Source organism: Panthera pardus, unplaced genomic scaffold (genome assembly GCF_024362965.1).
Source record: "Panthera pardus isolate Hobbes unplaced genomic scaffold, ASM2436296v1 HiC_scaffold_25, whole genome shotgun sequence".
NCBI classification, from domain to species: domain Eukaryota; kingdom Metazoa; phylum Chordata; class Mammalia; order Carnivora; family Felidae; genus Panthera; species Panthera pardus.
This window is the reverse complement of record NW_026526821.1, coordinates 60,498,745-60,523,550: the sequence shown is the minus strand read 5'-3', so window position 1 is coordinate 60,523,550 and position 24,806 is coordinate 60,498,745. Positions and strand designations below refer to the sequence as shown.

The 24,806-nt window shown below is 45.9% G+C and overlaps 1 protein-coding gene across 3 annotated transcripts in view; it reads right to left on the bottom strand.

Annotated features, from left to right (window-relative positions):
- Positions 1–18,978, bottom strand: part of CRACDL (CRACD like) — a 144,753-nt gene extending 125,775 nt beyond the window's left edge. The window contains exon 1 of one of the 3 annotated variants that reach the window (XM_019457503.2): positions 18,863–18,978. The gene's annotated coding sequence lies outside the window, so the exon portion shown is untranslated. The other 2 variants (XM_019457419.2, XM_019457533.2) reach the window with 2 other exon arrangements.
- Between the last annotated feature and the right edge of the window lie 5,828 nt (positions 18,979–24,806).

Here is a 24,806-nt window from a genome sequence, read left to right as displayed (position 1 = left end):
GTCTTTAAAATGTTTGCTAACCAGAACTTAGTCTCCTTAGAACCCAAATCAAACTCTGACCATATACAGCACAAGTGTTCAAAGGCTTGGCCAAGCTTTTGTTTGGCAAATGATAGCATATGGTCCCTCGGGGCTTACCAGATTGCTGCCCTTAAAGTCACTGTGTCAGGACTGGAAAACTGCCCCAAGCTTCCAGAGAGGGATGGATAGCAGGAACCCAAACTCTCACAACACTATCCAATCTCAGGGTATGCTTAGAAAAATGGGGCTTTTCTTCATTACAAAAGTAATTCGCTGGGCTGTAAAAAACAAAACAAAACAAAAACAAAAACAAAAAAAACAAAAAAAACCTGTTGTATCCACACAATGGAATATTACTTAGCAATAAAAAAGACTAAATCACTGATACCCACAATAATATGGATGAACTACAAAACAATTAGAGACTCAAAGAAGTCAGACAAGGAGACTACATACTGCAAGAGTCAATTTACATAAAATTCCAGGGAATGTTAATTGAATAACAGTGGCAGAGAGTGGATGGGTGGTTGTCTTGCAGGAGTAGAGAGAGATTACAAAGGGCATGAGGCACTTCTGGGGGTGATGGATATGTTCATTGTCTTGACTGTGGTGTTGGTTTTATGGGTGTGTACATATGTCAAAACTTATCAGATTGTGCACTTAAACGTGTGCACATTGTGTGTCAATTATATCTCCATACAGCTGCTTTTTTTTTTTAAAGAAAGTCATCCATGCTGATTATAAGAAAAAATACAAAAAAAAATATTAAATCTCCCATAATTCTGTCAGAGCTGACCAGAAACATTTTAATAATGTTTGCTTCTAGTACTTTCCCTATACACATACATAAATAACATGTAAATTTTTTTTTTATGTAGAAGGCAATATCTTTTTCAGAAAGATTTTTTTTTAATTTAAAATTGTACCTCCTGAGTTTTTGTTTGTTTGGGTTTTTCAGATTTTTTTTTTTTTTTTTTTTTTTTTTTTTGGTTTTAAACTCCCATCCCTGAGGCACACTGAGAAGAAGAAGTAGGAAAAAGTAGCTCCTGGGGAAGGGGGGAGCAGCCAGGAGAGGGGTAGAACAGCAGAGCCTGTCTGGAGGGGCTGGGGGGACACGGGTCTGTGACCCTGAGTGAGAGCCTGCCTGAGCCTCTGAGAGTATCACCACCCCTTCCTTTCGATCAGTCCACCCAAACTTTCTTGTGCTCTAAATAGAACCAAAATGACAATGCCATGCACCCAGTACCTATTCAATCAAAAGTCGCTGAAGGGAATGTAAACAAATGTGAAGGCTGGCCTATTCACCCAAACTTCTCCCTTCCTCGCTCTGGCTCTCTCCCTCCGGGGTCCTGAACACCCATCATCTCTCAGCTCTGGCTGCCATCTTTCCTGCCTTCTTCATTTAGCCTGAGACCATGAAGTTCCTTTGCCTAACATCCTCAGAAACACTCTCAAGGGCTCCACTGCTCTCTGGCATGCGAATGACTCATTCCCCATTATTGGATGTTTAAATTGCTTCCAAATTTTCATCCTTATAAATAACATTGTGAGGAACATCCTTGCATAGAAACTTTCTGACTGCATATTTCATTGTTTTCTTGGGGAAAATTCCTAAAAGTAGAATCACCAGGATAAAGGATGTATTCCTTTACAGGTTTTGGGACATTCTGCCAAAGCTGCTTGGCAGAGCGCTTATACTTTCCCCTCCTAAAGGCACAACAGAGCCCTTGCCACACATCTCCACTTGTGCTGAGCACCATCATTCACAAAAACAAAAAAAAAACACACCCAAAACTTGCTCATTTGATAGCAAAAAAGTAGTATCTAATTTTAATATGTACCTATTTAATTACTGTAAGATTGACCTTCTTTCTCACATTTGCTGCCATTTAAAACAAATTCATACCCTTTACCCACTTTCCTACTGGCAACTTTATTCATAATAACACTTCTCCATATCAATGATGATTTGTTTATGTAAGAGGGTATGTGTCACACACATTGCAGGAATTTTTTCTTAGTTTATCAATTGACTTTTGATTTTGCTTTTGGGTTTCTCCTATTGGTGTACTACAGTTTTTATTCTCCCCAATGAACAAACAAAAACAATTCTAGCCTTGTGCCTCCTGTCTCTGGTATCACATGTAAAAAGATGTTTCTCATCTGATAATTTCTCAAATACTTAGCTAAAGTGAATTTCATCATTTCATTTTAAATTTTTTTTAATGTTTATTTATTTTTGAGACAGAGAGAGACAGAGCATGAATGGAGGAGGGTCAGAGAGAGAGGGAGACACAGAATCTGAAGCAGGCTCCAGGTTCTGAGCTGTCAGCACAGAGCCCAACGCGGGGCTCGAACTCACGGACCGTGAGATCATGACCTGAGCCGAAGTCCGGATGCTTAACCGACTGAGCCACCCAGGCGTCCCTCATCATTTCATTTTAAAATTTATATATTTCAGGGAGTATATTTTGAGGTTTGATACGAATAAAAGACCTGATGGTTTCCCAAGGGGTTAAATATTAACTAAATCTATTAACTTCTATTTTCCAGACTTTCTAGTCTGTTTCATGGATATGTTTACCATGATATTATCATCCCAATATCAAAATGTTTCATTTAAGTTTATAATGTTTCAATATCTGGTAGGTTATCCATCCAGGTTCTGGCTGGGAGTTGCATTAAATCCATAATTTGGGAACAACTTAAATATGTAAAATATTGACCCCTCCCTTCCAGAAGCATGCTGAACATTTTTATTTATACAATTGCTCTTTTGTGTCTCCAGGGCAACCTTATCGTGTTCTGCATACAGGTTCTACACATTTCCTATGAGTGCCTTTCCTAGGTGTTCCATCTTTGATTCTATAGTGAAGGGAACAGCTTCTCCATCACATTTCCTGGCTTTTTTTTTTTCACAGGCAGAGGCTTCACGGCACACACTTCTGTGGGTAACCACTGTCTCTACAACTTCTCCTGAGCCAAGCACAGCTGGTTCCAAAGCCCTTACTGAGTGGTCGCCTCCACAAGCCCCCAGGGACATGACCACTCAAGAGTGCCAGCACTTTCCTGTGGGATGCCCAGCCTTCCTAGTCCAGCCACAGCCCATTTCTTTAAACTCTGCTGCCCTCTTAAGCCCTCCATACCGTCCGTGTCCTGTGCCATCAGACACGGCCTGTCCTACACATGCCACACTCTCCCTCCAACTGGACATGCTACCCTGACCATAGAAGTGGCATTCACTCCTCCAGATCCATCAACGTTGCCTCCGTAATCTCAATTCATTAATCCCCACAGGGTGTGCACCTTGTGGAGTAGCCCTTACTTTAGTCTACTTTATGATAAGAGGCACACATCTGTGTTCTATCAGGTGGTGCCATGAAGGCCTGGCCCACATCTAAGCTGTCCTGCCTCAAATCACTGTGCCATGCACATGGCTGCAACAAACGTGTGTTGACAAAGTAGATGAGGGAAACTGGAAACGTCAGTGTGGAGAAAAGCCACTCAGCTCTGCTCATTCCTCAAGCCAAAAGAAAGAAGTATTCCAGGAAGAAGGGGAGGCCCGTGGGGCCGAGGACAAAGGAGTGCCTGTGCCTCTTCAGGGTGGATGGGACCCAGGCCAGCCCAGCCTTGCGCTCTTGGACTCTCCCCACACGAGGCCTCAGGCTCCTCCCTCCCTCAAAAAGGTGGGAGCCTCGGTCTTGGAAATCAAATCTACCAAACCGTGGCACAGACGTGCTCAGGTGAAGGCCAAAGCCCTCAACCCTGGCCACACAGCAGATACACCTGTAAAGCTTGTTAAACACAAATTATGGTCCCACCCAGACCTTCTGAGTCAGCCTGGTAGGTAAGGCTAGGGCAGCCACAAGTGGTGCTGGTACCAGGCCAAGGCACGGCCCAGGTAAGCACACCTCCATCTCCTTGGCCTGCCCTGAATGAGGCCAAGTATACAAGGAAAGAAGAAACCAGCATTTGACAGTGCCTACAGGCCAGGCACTGGGCTAGGAAGGCACTCGACATGTGCTATCTAATTCCCTCAGCAAAACTGTATGAATTACTGCCCCAGCTTTCAGATGAGGAAATGTTTTCAAAGGTGTAAGCCTCAACCCCAAATGACCAGGGTGGGACTAGAACCCCCTCCCCCCGCCCCGCCGCCGCAAATACCTCACATTTGAGAAATCCAACCTTTTCTGGATTTAGCTAATATTCTGAAGGTCCTAAAATTCCCTCGCATCTACCTCTCAGTGATGCCTAAGGCTGAGGCACCCAAACACTTGGTCCTGAGCCTGCAAAACCAAGGGCTGTTTGCCTTCAATGAACAGGCTGTGGCCAAAGTTGAGACGGTCTTTTCAGGGTCCCTGCTTTTCCCCCAACCCCATTGAATTGCTAAGCCAAGCCTCTGAGCGGTCCCTTCCTAACCTGGGTCATCCCTGCCTGTGTGACTCAGCTCAGGCAGTTCCCTGGGTCAGGAGGTCACTCTGCCATCCTGCCACATTATGGCTGTTTTGGGCTCTAGGCACCTTTGCCTACATAGGCCCCTTCCTCTATTAAAGAAAAATTTAAAAAGTATATGTTACAGTTGCATCAGCATAAAGATGATGTTATTATATATTAACACATTTTGTTGAGCCTAAAGTTCATGTTTTCCTTTGGATTTTAAAAATTAAAACATTGTTGTGGGCCCTAAAACTATTATGGACTCTCAGCCTCCCATAGCTACTGGGCCAGTCAGCTCCATCCTACCATGAGCCCAGCAGGGTTCCCTGCAAACTCCCTGTGGAAGACCCAGCTCAAGCCTGGCCAGTGTCTCTACAACCCAGACCCTGCACAGCCTGCCTCAGTGGAATCCACTGCCCTCACCTGTCACATTCACTGCACTTATGCCTTTATATCTAGAGCTACTGTATAGACTGTGAGCTTCACAGGGGCCTTAATAAGTGTGTCCTGAAGGAACACTGAATAAACAGACAAGGACTTTAACCAGTGGGACTGGTTAAACTGACAAGTTTGTCTCAGGGACTTTTGCCTGGTTTTCTTCTGGCTATAGATTTCGTATTCAAATTAGCTCAATACCTGGCTATCTCTCACAGGTAGACAGGAGGCCAAGGCACCCTTTGAGACTGGGTTACTGAGGGAAAGACATGGCTGCAAGAGTCCCAGAGCCTTCTGTTAGAGTCCATGTAGAAGAGAGGGGTCTCAGGTGCCTCAGGGTCCCTACGTGGCTAAGACAACCTGTGTATTTCTTTTTTTTCCTTTTCTTTTTTCTCCCTTTTTTTTTAAGAGAGAGAGAGAGAGAGAGAGCACATGAGTGAGGCAGAGAAAGAGAGAAAGAGAGAAAGAGAGAGAGAGAGAGAGAGAATGAATCTTAATCAGGCTCCATGCTGAGCATCAGCTGGATCCCACAACCCTGGGATCATGGCCTGAGCCATAATCAAGATTCAGATGCTAAACCAATGGAGCCATCCAGGCGCCCTGATGACCTGTATATTTCTAATACTAAAGCTATACTGAGCAGTGACACTTCTTGATGGCTCATGAAAATACAGTTACTGTCATGTGAAAGGTTTCCCAAATTGTTCAATGTTACAAAGGGACCCTCATTCTCAGAAAGACCAGGCACTCTAGCTTTAGGGGAGAACCAACAGCCTTTAAGAAACCAAACACCACGGCAGCCATCCTGGATACTGCTCCTTGACGTGAGTTCAGATGGGAATTCCAGTTTGGTTGGCCGTGAGGGGTTTAAACTGCCACTTTGCACAAAAGACTCTGTCTATGTCCATCAGAAGAGCAAAGAACTAGGAGAGCATAACACGATGCCACAACAGCAGTGTTTATCTGGGAATGGGGGAGAAACGAGAACAGATGATTTTGGGGGAAGTATTTGTTCCTGCAGTTAATCATGCTGGTACATGGTGAACAGTTCACTTAGAATAGCCCCATAGAGCCAGAAAGACTCAGGATGCAGCCCCCTGGGTCTCCTGTGATGGGGACCCGCACATCACCTTCACCTCCCTGAGCTTTAGTTTCCTCACCTCAAAAGAGTGACAATCATTTCTACTTTTAAAGGTTATTCGCAGAATTAGTGAGGTCATATAAGTGCCTAATAGTGCCTGGAAGACATACCTGTTCAACCATTGGTGCCTCCAATCCGTTCTCCCCCACTGCCACTTTGGTTTTTATTCTCACAGATGGCAGCCATTTAACTTGCAGGCCTTCAGGTGAGCAAGTACTTAAGAGCTGGGGCTAAGTACGTGCTTGCCCTGGGACATTAGCACTCCAGCCAGTCCCCACATGAATCCTAGGGATGCTAGTCCCACCCCCATGGGGAACCCAGGCACTGAGAGACCATGAGGCTGGAGAACAGGAGAGTTAGGCTTTGTGCCCAGAGCCCCCAGTCACGAGGCCTTACTCTTCCTAGAAATGTATTAATAAAAAGGGCTAAATTATAATAACAATTAAAATAAAATGTCATTTCTAACTCACTCTTATACACTGGTTACGGCACGTCTGCCATTTCCACATAAACTATTGCCTTTTCTTCTCCCAACAACCCTGGGAGGCACGTATCTCAATCTCCCAGTGCGTGCAGTTGGAAAGTGAGATCAAGGCTGTCCTCAAGGTCACCCAAACAGCCAGGGGTCTGCCAGGGTGTGGTTAGCCCAGCCTTCAGCCTGTGCCTGTGCCCTTGCCACCTCCATCCGTGACGTTCCCCTCCTCTCCTTTCCTGCAAAATCTGCTGCAGGCAGCCGAGAGAGAGAGGCAGGAGGGAAGAAAGGTCTCCACCTAGACTCCAGTTGTGGCTGGAATGTCAGGGAGGTGGGCTCAGAAGGAATCTGACTGGGGAGTAAGGAGACCCTCCAGGCTCTGTGAACACCAACAGGACTGATTTTCCAAGAGTGTTCCCTCCCATTAAGTAAAACCCTGGGGGAGTTATAAGGACACTTCCCAGTCATTGCAAGTTAAAAGTTCAAGACAGGTTAAAAGCAGGGCAACAAGGAAAGGACACTGGGTTCAAATCCCCGCTCCACTGGGTACTGGTGATTTAGGTAAGTCCCATAACCTCCCTGTGCCTCAGTTTGCTCCTCTGTAAAATCGGGATAAAAACAGTGAGGGTAAAGCAATCATGACAGCATCTGGGCATGTTCGCTAAATAGTAACAGCAATAAAGCCAACAACCACACAGCGCTTGTGTGGGTAAGTACCTCAGTTGCACACTAGAGAAACAGGTTTTTTTACTATAATTTATTGTCAAATTGGCTCACATACAACACCCAGTGCTCATCCCAACAAGTGCCCTCCTCAATGCCCATCACCCATTTTCCCCTCTACCCCATCCACCCTGTTTGTTCTCTGTATTTAATAGTCTCTTGTGGTTTGCCTCCCTCTCTCTCTGTTTGTATCTATTTTTTCCCCTTCCCTTTCCCCATGGCCTTCCATTAAGTTTCTCAAGATCTATATATGAGTGACAAATATGATATCTGTACTTCTCTATTTCACTCAGCATATTACCTTCCAGTTCCATCCACGTTGCTGCAAATGGCACGATTTCATTCTTTTTCATTGCCAAGTAGTATTCCATTGTATATATAAACCACATCTTTATCCATTCATTAGGTGATGGACATTTAGGCTCTTTCCATAATTTGGCTACTGTTGACAGTGTTGCTATAAATATTGGGGTACATGTGCCCCTATGCATCAGCACTCCTGTGTCCCTGGGGTAAATTCCTAGTAGTGCAATTGCTAGGTCATAACGTAGTTCTATTTTTAATTTTTTGAGGAACCTCCACACTGTTTTCCAGAGTGGCTGCACAAGTTTGCATTCCCACCAACAGTGCAAGAGGGTTCCTGTTTCTCCACATCCTCGGAAACAGAGGCTATTTTCAAGGGGAAATCATCTTCTGAGAGAAACAGGGGGAGCAGTGAGTGGAGCTGGGTTCACAGCTCTTTCACTCACTAGCTGAGGAACCCTGGCCAAGTTACTTCACCTCTCGGGGCCTCAGTTTCCTTATTTATAAAATGTACAGCGTGATCACAGGCTTCAGTGAGGTGATGAAGGGGAAATACCCAAAATGGTGCCCAGTGTTCAACAGGTAGTAAGTATAGTACTGGATTACAAGTAGCTTGTTCTGAGAGTGTTCTGCAAGATGAGCAAATATTTCTATAAATTTTAAATTGATAAATGAGCAATGTCTTGTGATATGAGCAGAATGTGATGCCAAACATCACATGATCACAACTGAGCCAATGGTTTCTCTCTCTCTCTCTCTCTCTCTTTCTCTCTCTCTGTGGGATTACAGGTGATCTCCCATGCTAGGATGCTCTGTCTCAGGCCCCAATGTTTGGCAGAAATCAGTGACTTTTTAGAACGTTGGAGAGTGCCCACAACTGGCACTAGTGTATTTTTTGTCACTTCAAAGCACCAATGAACTGTCCTTTGCTTTTCCATACACAAGTAAGCTTGGGATGCTTTGTTTCATTCTAGGTCAGGCTTCCTGCAGATACAGACCCTTTCCTCTACTGCCTATTGCCAGTTACATTAAATACAGTATATGACAAGTGCTTATTAATATTGTACTGTAGTCAATATCAATGTGAGACTATCCAATTGCCTCCATACAGAAAAAGATTCCATTGAGCCAACAGACAGCAGTGATTCCGTTAGCGATAGTAAAAGTCATCCTACACAATAACCCTCCTCTCTCATCTCCCTCACATCAGCCACGAAGGTTTTCAAAGGTAAGAGCAGCTTAATTTGTTTATTTCTCTTTATATTTTGTATTTTCTTTATATTATATTACAGTATTGTAATCATTTTTACATGAATATTTTTGGGTTGTGGAATGAATCATCTGAGTTTCCATTATTTCTTATGGGGAAATTCGCTTTGATATACAAGAGCTTTAGATTATAAGCATGTTTTCCAGAATGAATTGTGTTCACAAACCAAGGTTTTACCATATAGTGACTGGCTCTGTCAAGTTCTATTTTTAATTTACAGAAGGAAGGTGCTGTTGAAACCCGAAGTGAATCACTTGGGATATATCAAATCACCAATACGTTCTCCTTTGTAAAAGATATGGGTTTCTCTGATGGGTCTCTAAAATAATGATCTTTTGGACCCTCCAAGAACTGGTCCCAAAGGCTGTCACATCCCATCTGGAGTTGGGAGGAAGCTGGGCTCCTTCTTTCCTCACCCCCAGCATCTCCCTCAGAGCTTTGAGTTAGGGACCATCAGGTTGCTTTAAATAGTCAATCTCTGAAGGGTAACATTTACTGTAAGGGGTGGAGGGCCTGTTTAGGGCCAGAAAGGTGTGCACATCAGGTTGGTAGCTGACCCCCACAGTCACCAAAACACCATGGGCCACCCATGGGCTGAGGGTTGCTAAAGACACAGTCTTTCCTGGAACCCTTCCTCAGCAATGCTTTTCCTGAACAACTGAAAATGCAGTAATCCACTCAGAGGGGGAACTTGGCACTATACAGACACCTGAATTCACAGTAATTATGCACAAAAGCCTGTTTGGAGAGGCAAGAAGAAATATAGTTCATAAATTGACTGCTGATCAATTATGGCTCATGAAAAAAAATCTGAGTCTTAACTTGACAGTACGCTAACTCCTGCTTCCTCCCCATGCCTAATAACAGGGCTGTTCAACATTAACACGACACCACCAAGAAAGGGGGAGAGAGCAAAGGGTCTCCAATGTCAAGAGAAAACAACTAGACAACCCACACCCTTCCCACTGAGGCAGGTCTCCAGGGATCTGATTTTCAAATACATGGTTCATAGAAAAGGCAAGTCTGCAGGAACTATTGGTACATGGCTTCATGTTGTTTTGTCACCTATCTGCACAAAGCTCAGGCTGGAGAAGCTTCTAATCTGGTTTCTAAGAGTGAGTAGGAAGGGGACTGGGGCTCATGTCCAAGGCAACTGAAATGAAAACCTTATCTGTGAAAGATTCTGGGCCTTCTCTAAGAGCAGAACAACTGATTCTGTGAGACAGGGACCCAGGCCCATCACCATACCTGTGGCTACATTCTGTGAACCTCACCTCTGCCTGCTTCAGATACAACACTAAAAGGACAACATTAGAAAAACAAAGGCTGAGATTCTGTTCACACTCCCTGGCTTGTTCACTGCCTGCTAGAGGCTAGAAAACCAAGGAGAAATATAGTTCATAAATTGACTTCCTAGCCTCCCTCCCTACCAGGCTCCCCACGTGGAAGAGTCTCCTGTGCATCTCTGCTAACAGACACCACCACCTCCGCAGAAGCATCAGGTTTTTCCATGCGGGGAGAAGGGTGTGGAAGTCCCACAGTCTTGTCCCCAGCTTCATGGATGTACACTGAGCAGGAGGGACCCTCCACGGAATGGGTCTGGGGTTGGAGTCAGCAGCTTCTGTCCAGCCAGCCCTGCAGTGTTGTTCTGGGGGTCACTCCTGTAGGTCTGGCCAAGGGCCAAGCTTCCAATGATTCTGCTGGCCCTGAATTTCCTGCATTAAATCCTCTTCTGCCTAAACTAACTCGAGCAAATCCTGAATAACACAGATGTTGAAGACACTGTTGGCCAAGAGGAGGGAAATTTCTCTCTCTCATACATACACACATGCACACACACACACACACACACACACACAAACACCTTGGTGTGAAAAAAAAAATTATTCCAGGCAGGGCATATTAAAGGAGGAGGCATGTACATACACAGGAAATCTACTTATGAGATAGTACTTGGAAGGAACCAACCAGACAAATGTTTGGATTATAAGCATGACAAAGATGTTCACCGTCCTACCATTACTAAGTGGCTAAGGGTTGAAAATAATTTAAGTAGACATCGATCCAACAGAGGACTTGGGTTAAGTAGGCTGGGCCTGCCCATCCTATGGGAGCTCCTCACAGCCACACAACCAATACTAAGAAAGAATATCTAGCAATGTGGAAAAGAGACTCAACACACAATACTAATTTTGAAAAGGCAGGGGCGCCTGGGTGGCTGAATTGGTTAAGCATCTGACTCTTGATTTCAGCTCAGGTCATGATCTTGCAGTTCATGAGTTCAAGCCCTGCATCGGGCTTTGCACACTGACAGTGCAGAGCCTGCTTGGGACTCTCTCCCTCCCTCTTTCTCTCCTCCTCCCCGGCTTGCATGCGCACTCTCTCTGTCTTTCTCAAATAAAGACATATACAAGAAAGAAAGAAAGAAAGAAAGAAAGAAAGAAAGAAAGAAAGAAAGAGCGAGCAGCACGAAACAATGTAGATATTACCTCTTCATATTAAACAGGTACTTTTGCGTGCACACACACACGTGAATATTCGGTATAGCACAGACAAAAATTTGGGAGGACGTGCCCCCAGATCTAGCAAGACGCCCACTCACGTTCTGCCCTCGGCTTTGCCTCGTGGTGGAGCCAGTCTGTTGTGCCGCACCTGGCCTTGTGCCACACAAGGGAGCAGCCAAGGAGCAGCCTGACTGCGACGAGACAAATCACACGTCTGGTCGGCATTCTGGGCGGCTGGCAGGCCTGCCCCACGCCAAGTTCACGACCTTCTGGGCCTTCCCTGCCTGCTGGCCTGGCAGAGTCTTGCCTGCAGTGGTTCTTCCACTATCGAGGGATGCCTCTGGGCTGCCCCAGGGCCCATGAAACACAACCAGTAATTTCATCTCTAAACGTGGTACCAGGGAAGCCTTGCTAGCACGAACACCTCAGCTGAAAGAACCATCTCTGCTCATGGAGGCCATGATGAAAACAAGATGACACAGGCCAAGCCTCAGAAAACAGTGACTCAGATCTGCAAAATGTTTTGTGTTTGTATGTGAAGAGCCTGTTTCACCCAGACGGTATACTGGAAACGCTAATACATGGTGATTTAAAGATCTGATTTCCAATGGAGCATGCAGCTGCCACCCAGCAACCATCCAAACATACGTGACCACTTCAGTTCCTGAGGAAATAAGCCCAGTTCACAGAGAACAAAGCACCAGGTGAAGTGGTACGATGTCCAGTGCGTGGGCCTGACCCGCCCCCAAATCCCATCCTCCTCCCCATTTCCATCAGCAGGGTTCGCGCTTGTCGCTTCCATGTCACAAATTGTCCATGCAGAAAGGACCCATGAAAAAGTTCCTGCTACCACTTTTCAGGGAATAGAGGGGAAGAAATGGGGAGTAATTAATGTATTAAAGCAAGATGATGGAACCTCTGGACCAGGAGTGTGGTATTAGACACAGGTTGGAACAGCAGGTGCAGAGAGGGGATGGTGCTCCAGAGCAGCTCTGCATTGCCCACATCAGCTGCAGACCAGGGAGGAGAACTCAAGAGGCCCAGGGCTGAGCCTAGGCCCCAGGTGAACTGTGACCCCACATCCAATGCTCCTGTCCCTGTCCCTGCTGGTGCAGATGTTGTGCCTGGCCACACAGCTGCACCCAACCAAAAAGAGCTAAGAGTTGAGACCAGCTTGCGCAAGGCTCAAAACAACAGGTATAGCCTCTCGGATGGACATTCTCCCATGGTCACTTCTTTCCTGAGGGGCCAAGAGCAGAAACTAGCCCTGAGCACACAGTTCACTGTCCATCTGCAAACTTGAAGTGCACATGAGCAAGCTTTATCAGCCTATACAGACCTACACCCGGTCCCAGAGGCCCCCACACACCTCAGACACCCATCCTGATAGGACAATGGCTTCATAAAAATATATACAACCTGGAAATTTATTTTAAGAGACTAGGCTGGTGTACATTTGTCATGTTATTTGAGAATATTCAATTCTAAAGAAAAGACAGCAAAGGGGATGGATGACTTATAAGATATGTTTAGTATAGATAAAACTCAGTAAAGAGAACATGTGTATATCAAACAGACAGAAAGGTGTGGAAGGACAAGAGATACCTAATATTCATGAGGTACTAAATATACCCAAAGTAGCTGGGCAGTAAATATTTATGATACACTAAATGCTGAAAAGGTACTAAATATTCATGATGTATTCTTATGTATAACATTAAATATATAAGAGGAACCTAATATTGGTTGCAATTTGGTTACCCATTGGTGACACCCATTCTGATCTTCTAATCCATGGCTGTTCATCAGGCTCACTGAGGAGCCACAGATGTGGCAGGGCAGAATGTCCCTACGAGTCTCACCAATAGAACAAGTGTGTGTGTGTGTGTGTGTGTGTGTGTGTGTGTGTGTGTGTGTGTCCCATCTATGGCCCTTCCGCTAGTACTTTAACTGGTCCTTATAACCACATATTAGCAGGGACAGCTAATGCTGTAGAGAGAGATGGAGCCCATGACCACAGTGTACCCCAGGACCCAGATGCTGAAGGTCTTCCACCCACTTTCACCCTATCCTACCTGTGCTACCCTTCCCATCGCTTTCCCCTCACTTCTCACTGTGTGCTTTAAATTGCATCAAGGCCTTTCCCCACATGACATCTACCACTAACTTTTCTCAGGGTCACTCTGTAGCACATTTGCTCATTTTCCTTAAATGCCATCAGATCTCAGATGCAGAAGGACCCTTTATTGCTGTAGGGTACTTTATTAGGGGTCCTAATTGGGAATTATAATAAGTACCCTTCACGTTCTAAGAAAGGAAATGGAAGAATAGTCATAAATAATTTATGAAGCATTTCTTCTGCTGATACAATACCTCAAGTAATGCTTGTGTGTGTGTGTGTGTGTGTGTGTGTGTGTGCATATGAGTAACCCCCCCCCCATTCTCTGGGGTGCCTGAGGTCACAGGGACTCTTAAGTGCCACAGCTGAAACCAGCGCCCTGACTGCCCCCCTTGGCTGGATCACTTACTTTAAGAAAGCAAAACACCTCTGACATTTTCATATGCCACATTCAGAGAGCAGTTTCTTGGGAAAATCACACACCACAGCTAATGCTTCTATTGCCTCCCACAAACATGAGAATTTGGGGGTCAGAAAGGATGCAGAGACTGGAGAATGGACCTCAGACGTGAGGCCAAGTATTCCAGAAGTTCTCAAATTTCATACATTTACAAATTAGCCTCACACACCAGGGATAGGAAGAGGCTTGAGCAACTAAATAACTGTCTACTCCTCACCTTTCAAAAAGATCTTCTGTAATTTCTTTTCACAGATACCTTAATCATAAGAAAAATATTTGAGAGTCCTTCCTACCAGGAATCTGCATCTGAAAAGTACAAGTGTCTGCATGGAGTCAGGGGTAGACACCAATGAGAAGGAGCCCCTGGGTGCATGGTCACACCTGTCTCACTGTTCCCTGTCTATTAGCCACTAAATTCCATGAGTACTCACATGGCATCTTCTGGTTCATGACCCACTGAGCTCAGAATTATGGGTTATAGCACGTTAAAGCAATACAAAGAATTCCAAGGTAACTAACTCATCAGAATCACAAACATATCTCAAGGACCACTGACCTGACCCAAAAGTTTGAAATTATTTTCCAGGTGCAAATATCTAAGAAAACAGGGTAGATGAAAACACCTCTGATTTCCATTAGTTTGGGAAAACACAAGGAATTTAGAGAGCTGACCACTCCTGTTGTCCTACCTACAGATGACAGTAACTGTGCCAGTGTTTACAGGTACCTAGACAACAAAAGGGATAAACATGACACCAAGAAGGGTCAAGCCATGAGCACATCCTGAAAGGCCACCCCTGGGAAGGCCTTTCTGTCTCTAGGCACTCAAGAGCTCCTTCTCATGGAAAGCTCTCTTTCATCTCACATCCATGTGGCAAAGTCTTAATGTTACTTAAAGTCACCCCCTCCAAGAAGCCTTCCCTGACCACTTCACCTTCCAACCACTGAGTGTGAAAACAAAACCCAGAGCTTGGGTTTACAGCTTTAGACTTCCTAAAGGCTAATCTTATTCTTCAAATAATTCCTAAGCACCCTGAAGAAGCAACTAATTATGACTTGGATTTTTCTGTTTCTCTTATGCTTTTAGTAAATGCAAAGCACACAGTGGATCATTCTGATGATGAAGAAACAGCAGCATAAATAGGGGGTAATGGTTTGAAAGACATTAATCCACCTGAAACTGGTTTACTGGGCTGGACTCAGTAATGTATAGCAGAAAACTAGTCTCTTCTCCCACCCACCAACAAAGCTTCAAAGCTGCTCTTTCCCCATTTCCTCCCAGCCTGTGACTGGTATTTCCAGCAGGTTCTATATCTTTCCCAGTATTTTTCATGTATTAAGAAGTCCAGTGCCCATAACCCAGGTCAGCGTGGCCAGAAAGACGGAGAGCAGGGAGAGGAAGGGAACTTTTTCCCTATTTTCCCAGTTTGTTCTTCCCTGCCTCCTTCCCACCTCATCAGGATGCATCTGATTTTTCAAAGGTGGGGGGGGGTGTGGGGAGGTGAGATGATGTTTAATTCTTTTTTTATTCTAAGTCATAGTGCACAGAGAACAGAAGATATGACTTAAGACTCTTGCCCCACAGGTTAAAAAAAAAAAAGCTCTTGGGGTGCCTGACTGGCTCAGTCAGTGGAGCATGAAACTCAACCTCAGGGTTGTAAGTCTGAGCCCATGTTGGGTGTAGAGATTATTTAAAAATAAAATCTTAAAAAAAAAAAAAAACACTCTTCCAGTACTAAGAAAAGGGGAAGCTGAAGGGACTGAGCACCCTCCCCCGCCCCCCACCGCTTTGCACCACCTAGAGAAGAGGTGGTGAGGGAAGAAAAATCCATGGAAGGTTGAGGGGAACACAAAACATGGGAAGTTTTTGTCCTGCTTCCTATTGGGAACACTGAGGACCACTCAGTAGAGCAGAAATGGAAGCCTAACATAGTGCCACATGATCCGGGCAGTTTCTCGGGTGCCCAGGAGAGACCTAGAAGAGAGCCAGAGTGTGCCGACCTCACAGCCAGTTGCAGGAGCCAGGTCCCAGCTGTAGCTCACCCCAGTGACACCCAGCTGGACCACACTCAGTGGAGGAGGAAAAGAAGGCTCAGTGGTGGTGATGGGAAATGCATCAGCAAGAGGAATAGAAGGCCAGCAAGAGGCCACTCTCCCACACACCTTTACATGATGCCAACCTTGTCCTGGTGCCCAGAGACCACCTGTGGGGAGAAGGGGCCCCCAAGAGTAACCTAGAGAGACTGAGAGACTGACTCTCAAGGGACCAAGCTGCCTTAAGCTAGTGACTGAGATAATATCACTTGACTTAGGCTCAGGAAAATCACAATCATAAACAAGGACTAAATATACCAAAAGGGAACCAAAGTCGTTTGTTTGGAGTAGCAAAATTAAGTTCATTTATAAAACATTTTGCTAACTACAACTTGTGGCTGGTGAACTTCACCACTCCAAAATAAGTCCTGGGCAAGAAACATCTCTACTTTGATTCAAAAGCTTCTGTGAGGTCTCAATGCAACACAAACAGAATTTATGAGTGTCTGTGCATGACAAGGCACAAGGCTAACGTCCAGAGGGGAAAGGAAGTGGTTGTGACCTTGCAAGGCAAATCCGGGGCCCACCAAGCCATCACAGAAAACTTACCCTCCAGGAGGGCCAGCGCCTTCACACACATTCTCTCATTTAACCCTGACAGCATCCCTGTGAATTGGCTATTATTACTCCCATTTTGCTGAGTGCAAACCAAAACTCAGGAAGATTCGGGAAAATACAAATAGGCCAGCCACCCTTTCATGGTCCCCATATGCCTAGTCCTATGTAAACAGCCAGATGCTACGCTTTAGTTGTACAACATCCATGGAGGGTCTACTTTTTTTTTATTTTATAGGTGAGGAAACTGATGCTTGCAGAAGTTAAGCACCTGGACTCACAGGCAAGTCTAGAACTACGGTGAGGCAAGTGAGGCATTCACCTCAGACGCAAAATTTAAAGCTCCACAAGAGCAAACGTCTTAATGCAGACGCAAAATTTAAAGCTCCACAAGGCAAACGTCTTAATGCAGTGTTTTAAAACGTCAAAATAAACACAAAATCTATGTCGTGCTAAATATTACAATTTTAACTAAAGACAGGATCCAGATTAGTGATTTTTCCTTTTGCCTCTGGCTCCAACATGGCTCAGCACAGGACTGGGGCAGAGCCAGGAAGCCAGCCAGTTCAACCCTTCTCCACCAGCTCCCAAAGGCAGGGATCCCAGACACCACTGCGGGGCCCTCTCCAGATGTTTCCCCCCACAATTTTATAACCTCAAAGGGCTCTCAGGAGTGACCCCCCTGCTCCATAATTCCAGGTGTGTGGGGGATGAGGTGACTGAGTTCCAGATTGAATACCAGGGGTCTAAATAGATTCTATTCCATGGTCCACTGCCTGCGTTATGTAAATGAAGAAAGCTTGCAGGCTTGAATAAGGGAGGATATTTTAAGATAGCTTGAGAAGGTATGGGGTGATCCTCTAAAAAGATCACACAGCTGCTTGTCTCTCACTGGAGAGATTTCCTGGCTCAAAATTAAGTGTTCAGCAGTGACACGATGCCAGCTGTCAGCCTGTACCTACACAAGTCCGATTCAAACGGTGGCATTCCTTTTTCCCTGCATTTCAAAGCCAAATGTTAGCTCATTTGAGTAACTACCTATGCTGTTATTAACCTCAAATTAAAGCCCTGCCAGATATGAAGCATCTGTTCAAGATATATGTTGTTGATTAAAATTTTGAACACTGTGGTGAGTACTGCGTAACTTATAGAACTGTCAAATCATACCCTGGAAACTCATACAACATTGCATGTCAACTATAATTTTTTTAAGACAACGCCCCCCAATTTGAATATTTCTTACATGGAACCCAGAATCCCTTACTGGTGGCTTGTAACCGAAGCCTAAAACCTGTCTACAAATAAACCATTAACTAACACATAAAAAAGGCATTTAGTGACTTTGTCCACTAATTTCTCCTGCCATGGCCTTTAGAGACAGCAGGCACAAATACTTCGTATACTAACGATCCAGACCCAGCAAGATCGACTTCCCTCTTAAAGCTTGAAACTGCTATGCTTCACCTCACAATTCAAAGTTAAGTCCAGCAAAGTGAGCAAAGGGAAACTTTGGGCACTTGCGTGAGCGTGTCTGGCTCATCTCCGCCCAGGCCCGCGCTGCCCCACGCGGCCCCCCCCACCCCCCCCCAACCCCCAGTCCGAGGGGCACCTGGCCGCGTGGGCTCTGCCCTGGCCGGCCACACACCTGGGCAGACGTCGGGGCGCTACTGGGTCCGCGCCGCCCCCGCCCAGGTCTCCCCGCGCCACTGGTCGCCAGCCCACGCACGCTTCGAGGCCAGCCCGCTGCAGACCGCCCGGGTACCTGGCTCAGGAGCGTGGCCCGGGCTCGGCGAAGCGCTGGAGGAACACCGTCCGCAGCGTGCGGGGAACGCTCCTGCCGTGGGCGCGCGCGCCCGGCGGCCCCCGCCCGAAACCGCTCCGGCACCCGCGCGGGAACGCTGCGGCCCGCGGCCCGACGCAGCAGGTGTCAGCTGGCCTCGCCACGGCCCCGGTCGGGGTCTTGAGAGCGGGGCGCGGGCGCGACGCTCCCGCTGCCGGCCCTCAGCCTGCCTCGGCGCGCGCTCCCAGGCCCGGGCGCGCCGGCTCCGCTCGGCTCCTCTCGGCTCGGCGGGGGCGGACGCCGCGCGGCTCCGCTCGCCCGCGGCCGCCGCGCGCACCTCCCCCGCGGCGCGCCGCTCCCGCCGCCGCCGCCGCCACCCAACAGCCTGAGTCGCTGCCCACAGCTCGTGGGGGAAGGCGCCGGCGGGCCCAGGCTGTCCCCACGCGCCGGGCGGGGACCCCTGCGCACCCCGCGGCTGCTCCCGCCGCCCCCGCCTTGGCCGGCCCACTCGGCGACGCTGTCGGGGCTCCGGGCCAGGCCACCCCTACCTTGGCGAGGCCGGGGTCCACCAGCGACCCCGACGGGCCTGGAGGACGAGGCGTTCACGTTCCGGCTCACTTGAATACCCTCGAGAGGGATTCGGCCCCAACTCCAGGCTCAACCTTCCAGGTCACCAGGGGGCTTCGCGGCCCGACGGCGCGGGGCCTAGGGGGATCCTGATCCGCCCGGCAAAGCAGGCGGCCCGCGGGCCCGGGTATGGAGGGAGTGGGCGCAGTGGGTGGGAACTGTACATTTGAATAAAAGTAAAAGTTGTTTTTTTATAACCGTGTGGGTCCGGAGCGTCTCCAGGCTAATTAGGGAAGCTGCCGCCCTGTGTTGAGGTGAATCATTGTTGTGATACCACAAGTGTGGGAAGAAAGGCTGCTGATGACTTCTCAGGCTCGCTGGCTACCCCCTGCCCCCCCCCCCCTTTTTTTTCCTTTTAAAGACAGGCTGGTCCTTTTAAGGAGATCGTCTTAGGAAACGTGCTGGCCTCGGGTGGTCGCTCAGCTAATCAACTAAAGAGCCCTCATGGAAGTCTTGGTCTGCTGATTGCAGGGAGCAAGAGCAGGGAGCTTTTCCTGCAAGGAGGAAGATGAACGTGAACTGTATCCCCGCAGAGACCTAGGCCACTACAGCTTACACGCGAGAAACTTTCACACTCCAGCTAGAAGAGAAAAAGTTAACGTTCAGAGGGTGTTATCTGACGTCTGAATTATCATTGACGGCGCTGTTATGTGGGGACCACCCGGAATCTGCACCACATCCTGACGGACAACTGAGGACCCGAGAAGCCGACGTCTGCACGACTAGTTGCAGAAGAGCCAGGGTAGAACCCTGGAAGAGGCATTCTACACCTTTGGCTTTAAGTGGGATCAAAATCCCAAATACAAGAAGAGACAGGGAAAAAAGGCTAAAGACACATCCCACTCTCTTGAGCATATAAAGAGAAGTTGCCTTTAAAATTTTTTTATAATCCTTTTAGCACAAGCTATTTGCTTAAAGGCACCGTTTTGATGGTTAAGAGCTTTATAAATTTCTTGCATGAAAGCAATAAATATATATTGGGAATCAGTCTACAGACCCCAAGTTAATCACCTGCATTCAAAATAGATGACTCATCACCCTCAGGACAATGACTTTGGTGTGTGTCCTCTTTTCAAAATCCTCAAACTAAACTGAACAACTATAAGCAAATCTACACACCCTTCTCTCACCTTAAGTCTCTGCTCCTTCCTATTCAAAATCACATTTTTGGGGGTTGTAACTACTAAATATTTATCGACTCTGTAAGTCACCTTTCCACCTTAGAATTTTATTTGTTCCAGACTATCTTAAGCCTTTAGCTTTATTTGCGTGCACTGTGGGTGGCTTTTGAAGTTACTGTTGGTTTTGAGAGAACAAAAGCCAAAGTTCTTGGTGATTAGCTAAGGCTGAGAAAGAACGAACATGGTGTCAACATCCAAAATAGAAAGTGTTAGGGAGGGTGCCTGGGTGGCTCAGTTGGTTGATCTCATGATCTCATGGTTGGTGAGTTCGAGCCCTGCATCGGGCTTGCTGCTGCTGAGCCCACTTTGGATCCTCTGTCTCTGTCTCTCTCTGTCTCTCTTGCTCTCTGACCCTTCCCCACTCGCACTGTCTCAAAAATAAGTAAACATTTTTTAAAAAGTGGTAGGGAACTATGTGAATAGGTTAGGGAAATGGGAAATTATCTGTTACCTAGTAGAGCAGTCACCTTCATCCTTTAAAAATGTCCCCTCTCCCACCTCCCAGGCACTTGCACCTTCTTGCTGAGAACTCCAGTCCCCAGGGCCCTGCCATGTGGCTCAAGAGAATTCTTTCCCTCCTTAATGCTTCTTGGACCAAACCTTGAAGCTGGGTGGAGAAAAGTCTAAAAATATTAGCAAGGCTTTCCTAAAGGTTCAAAGGAAAATGAGAACCATGTACAGTTTCTAGAAGCCTGTACAGACAACCATAAAGCTAAGAGCATAGCTGTTGTTTTATTTCTGTCCCTCCCTCCTTCCCTCTCCAAGTCTTAGGAAACCTTTCACAGCTATCCCTGAGAACCTCACTGATCTGGCAAAAGAAAGACTATACTATTTCTAAGTATACTGCACCTCATCTGGGGACACATTTTTATCAAATGCCAAGCACTGTTCTAAGCCATTTGCAATTAATCACTCGTTTAAATCATTCAGTTCCCAGAAGAACCCTGAGCTGAGACCAGCCATTACCCCCACTTTACACATGAGGTTCTGCTATTATCTCCATGTTGTGGATGAAAAGACTCAGGCATGAAAATGGCAAGTAATGTGCTCATGCAGGAAGTAGTGGCAGAACTAGGATTTGAACCCCCAGTCTGCACCCTCAGCACCAAAACAGGCTGCCTTTCTAAAAGTGGCAACTAATTCTGCAAACTGAAAACTGCCTTTTAGTTTAGAAAAGAAAGGAGGAGTAGCCCTTCCCACACTCCAGAAGAGGAATCCTATGGAATTATCAGAAAACAACAGTATTTAAGTCTAGTGTTTCATCCCAGGATTCTGCTCTTGGATCTTCATAAGACAAACTGCCTGTCTTTCTTTGGGTTCCAAAAATTCAGACCCCATAGGTATAGGCATCCCTACCTGGGCAGAGAATTAGAGCCAAGGAACAGCCAGGAACCATCTAGGAAAAAGCGATACTATCCTTCTCATGACAAGAGGCCTATTGCCCGGTGAGTCTTGGTGACAGGGGTCAAACTGAACCACCTCACAGTCAGAGGCCACATGAACCCTATTCCTGAGGGACTTTCTCCACTGGCTGGCTGTCCAGCAGTATCCAGATCTCAGCCCCTGTCCCTCCCAATCTCCTCCAGTAATCATGAGTGACCATGTCATTTCCCTCTTTCAAAGCCCTTCTGTAGCTTCCATCCAGTCAGGAGAAAATCCAAATCCCTTAAGAGGGTCTGGTCTGTTCCTTGCCCATGTCTTTCATAGACTTCCTTTCAGTGCCACCATCTGCTCACCGCACAGCAGCCAAACTGCTCTTCTTCCAGTTTCCAAAAAGCTCAACTTCTTACCTCCTTTGATGTGCTTGCTTGAGCAGCCCCCTCTCCTGGAATGCTTTGCCCCTGCCCTTCACGTTACCCTCACCCCTTTCATCCTTCAGGTTTTAACTTGAGTTTCAGTTCCTTTGGTCTTTTTTTCTGGCCTGTATTTCCCACTTGCACCTCTTCTTTAGAGCACATATCACACTTTGTAGGGGGTCATTTTTGGTTCCATACTGAACTGCCCCAGCAGAGCATGACTCCCAGAGGGCAGAGTCTGTATCTGTTTTGAACATTTTTGTTACATATCCAGCACTTAGCACAGTGCTGCTACATAGTAGTTGCTTGATAATATCTTAATCCATCAACTCCCATAGTGATTCGTCACAACCTTGGATTGCTCTATCTACCTCAAATGCATTAATCTACAGTACCCACTCTCTCTTCCCATCTCTTTCCCACCCTGGTCTTGCTCCCTGTTTCCGAACCTCTTGCTCTTTCGCCTTCCAGGGACCTTCTGCTCTTTGTTCTCTTGTCCTAAGAGTCATACCTGCACAGCATGTATCCTTTGCAGCCCTGATCCCCATGGATATTACCCCAACTGTTCTCTTCCGCACCCCCAGGGCTATCATCTCTTGGTCCTCCTGCTCTGCCTTCCTGGTTGAAACCCCACCTGTACATGAGACTCCTCTGTTCCTACAGCAAGGCCTTTCCATGCTGCCAAGGAAAATCAAAGAACCATGCAGTCCAAAACCACAAACATTTGGGACACCTGGGTGGCTCAGTTGGTTAAGACTCCGACTTTGGCTCAGGTCATGATCTCACAGTTCATGGGTTTGAGACTCGCATCGAGCTCTGTGCTGACAGCCCAGAGCCTGGAGCCTGCTTCGGATTCTGTGTCTCCCTCTTTCTCTGCCCCTCCCTCCCTCAGTAATTCCAATCCCAAAGGAATCACTGTTGCCATTTTATTGTTTTCCTTCCAGTTTTTCTTTTATAAAAAAAAGGCATTGGAGTTAGCCTGCAAAACCAAATGTCTTCTGCATAGTTGAGATGAAGCCAAATACACAATTCTGAGTCCCGATTTTTTTTCTTTTTTGCAACTACATTATAACACAAGTATCTTCCATGTGATAGCTAAGTATGTTAATCAAGTATATAACCAAGTAAAAATAAATTTTAATAACCGGCTAATAGTCCATTATGTAGATATATCATAATTTGTTTTACCATTTCCCTGGTGCAGTTTCCAACTTCAAAGTATTCCAAACCATTCTTTGACAAATATCTGTGTACATAATTTGTCTGCATTCATAATTATATCCTTAGGAGAGATCCAGAGGAGGAATTCCTGAGTCAATGGCTATGAATGGGTCTGAGAGTCTGATTGAATCAGAGGTAGAAGACCCAAAGGACACAATTGGACAATACTTTCATTTGTTTGTGGGTGGCTTCTTCCCCTGTTCTCCAGAGCAACTAGCCCTGACTGCTCTCATGCGGCGTGTGTTCTCTGTCCCCATCATACTCTTTTGAACAGATGGTTTTGCTTCCTTCTGCAGAGAAAATTAAAGTTATCAGGACTGAACTTTCTCAGTGTCCCACCCCCACCCCAACAACACTTATCTCTGTACCAAGATGTAAGATGGTATCTCCCTGACTCTTAAATTTTAAATAAGATTGGCTTGCACCTCCTTCCTCCAAGATTAGCACCTAGGAAGATGGATCAAATATGTAAATATGATCATGATACCTATCATTTCCTGAGTACCTATTATACATCGTACTATACTAGTTGCTTTCCAAGATCCCCATTTGAATTTCTCTTGTGACTAAGTGTCAGAGCCCAGATATGACTCTAAAGTCTTGACATTTACATAGTATTTCTAAGTATTTCCTACATACAGGGCTGAATTTTTACAAATTTGAAAGGGGGTCCATCATAATCCCATTTTTCATGTGAGTCTGGAAATGTGGTCTAGAGATCAGGCAGGGATTCTCATCTACATCATTTGATGTTGATGCTTTGTTCTAAGAAATTCTATTAACATTTAGTCAGGCATTGAGCACCTGTTTACTTTCTTTTATATTTCCTACTTCCTTACCTGTTATTTACATGGCATCATCTGTCACCACACATCCAGGCAGGTACAGTTTTGTTCACACAATCGAGCAGCAGTGTGCATTTCAGCTCTAACTAGTGATTAACTCTTTTCAAGACAATTCTAACAGTCATGAGGCTCTGCATTTAGATCATATCTTTATTTCCATGGTTCTGAATGTTTTCTCATAAATCTTTACAACATTTTTTAATAGGTGGCAGATTATAAAACCAAATGGACTTATGTTCAGAATAAGTTCAGAGCATTCTATATTTTCCCTGGTGGAATGCATTTCCTTAGATACTTTTTATCCTGTGGGGCCAGTTTATTGATCTGTACTTAGGTATTTCAGGTTAGTGAAATAGGAATACTCAATAATCCTGGTTTAGTGTTGGCTGGGCCTGGGAAGTTCCAGTTGTGAGAAATTTATCACAGATGCTAAGTTTCATAAAATCTTACTCTTTCAATGGATTGGAAGAATAAATATTGTTAAAATGTCAATACTACCCAAAGAAATCTACACATTCAATGCAATCCTAATCAAAATTGCACCAGCATTCTTCTCAAAGATAGGACAAGCAATCCTAAATTTTGTATGGAACCACGAAAGACCCCAAATAGCCAAAGTAATATTGAAGAAAAAAACTAAAGTGGGAGGCATCAGAATCCCAGAATTTAGCCTCTACTACAAAGCTGTAATCATCAAGACAGCATGGTATTGGCACAAAAACAGATACATAGACCAATGGAATAGAATAGAGACTCCAGAATTGGACACAAATGTATGGCCAACTAATCTTTGACAAAGCAGGAAAGAACATCCAATGGAAA